Source organism: Megascapheus bottae, chromosome X (genome assembly GCF_031878675.1).
Source record: "Megascapheus bottae isolate mThoBot1 chromosome X, mThoBot2.hap1, whole genome shotgun sequence".
Lineage (NCBI taxonomy): Eukaryota > Metazoa > Chordata > Mammalia > Rodentia > Geomyidae > Megascapheus > Megascapheus bottae.
This window is the reverse complement of record NC_143547.1, coordinates 18,651,714-18,653,086: the sequence shown is the minus strand read 5'-3', so window position 1 is coordinate 18,653,086 and position 1,373 is coordinate 18,651,714. Positions and strand designations below refer to the sequence as shown.

At 38.5% G+C, this 1,373-nt stretch overlaps 1 non-coding gene across 1 annotated transcript; it reads left to right on the top strand.

The window, feature by feature from the left end:
• Positions 1-295: 295 nt before the first annotated feature.
• Positions 296-402, top strand: LOC150040530 (U6 spliceosomal RNA). Its single transcript, XR_016533921.1, has one exon. It is a non-coding gene; the product is annotated as a U6 spliceosomal RNA (small nuclear RNA).
• Positions 403-1,373: the final 971 nt, after the last annotated feature.

The following is a 1,373-nucleotide window of genomic DNA, read 5'->3' as shown; positions in this document are numbered from 1 at the left end:
CACTGTGAAGCACCAAATATAAGAATCATTTCAGCTCAAGGCTACCGCCCTACCTCTTGAGTCACAGTACCACTTCCGGTTTTCTGGTGGTTAATTGGAGATGAGTCTCATGGACTTCAGTGTTCCGGTTGGCTTTGAACCATGATCCACAGACCTCAGCCTCCGGAGTTGCTATGATTATAGGCCTGAGCCACCGTGCCTCACTTATATACATAGATTTTAAGATAGATGAATAATGAGGGCCTTGGAGCACATAGAATGATGAGCTAAAATGGTCATAAAAACTCAGGAAGGGGTGCTCGCTTCGGCAGCACATATGCTAAAATTGGAACAATACGGAGAAGATTAGCATGGCCCCTGCGCAAGGATGACACGCAAATTCGTGAAGCGTTCCATATTTTTCTATGAAGCTAATTGAAAGGACCTCCAGGATGTTGAAACAAAAGCCATATAACGAATGATTGTTGTCCTTAATGTACTATGTTGTCTCTCATCTCCTTTGCTGTCCCTTGGTTATCTCATATTGTTACAGTATCTCACTTTGTTATCTGATATATTGAATTTGTTTGTATTTGGTTATTTGAAATTTGATAGGGAAGGGGGGAAAACCAAGACGGGTGTGGGGTGTGGGGGGGAGGGTAATGGGTACCAAAACATGTGAAAGGGTATCAATGTATGTGAATTAATGCACCTTCTATCTGGCAAATATCATGTAACCCTTTTACTAATTACAATAAAAAAAGAAGAAAAAGAAACTCAGGAAGGGGGTTGTAGAAACAATGAGATTGCAAACTGTAAGAAGAGGAATTACCTAGGCAATTGTGAGAACTTTTTAAGTGTCTACTATGATGAAGTAAATGGAATATGCTTAAATTTGCTTTAAAAAAAAACAAAACTGGACCAAGAATTTGGCCTAGTAATTGAGTGCTTGCCTAGAATGCAGGAAGACCCGGGTTCGATTCCTCGGTACCACATACACAGAAAATATCTAGAAGTGGTGCTGAGGCTCAAGTGGTAGAGCTCTATCCTTGAGAAAATTCAAGGACAGTGCTCAGGCCCTGAGCTCAAGGCCAGGACTGGAAAAAAAAAAGCAAAACTAATGTTTTTTTTTATTTTTTTATTTTTTTATTTTGTAATAGTCACTTTCAAAACAGTGCTATTTTATTTCAAGATTGTATTTAAATAGTGAAAATATGTCATCTTAGACAACTTACTATCTCCTTTACTTCTAGTACATATACACTGAATACTAGTGTTGGGACATACACATGTATATATGTACATGCATATATTTCCCAGATTGAAACAAGAACAAATTGTCTGATGGAATCTTGGCTTAGTGGTAGCAAGTTTGCCCAGTAAAATTGTGAGGC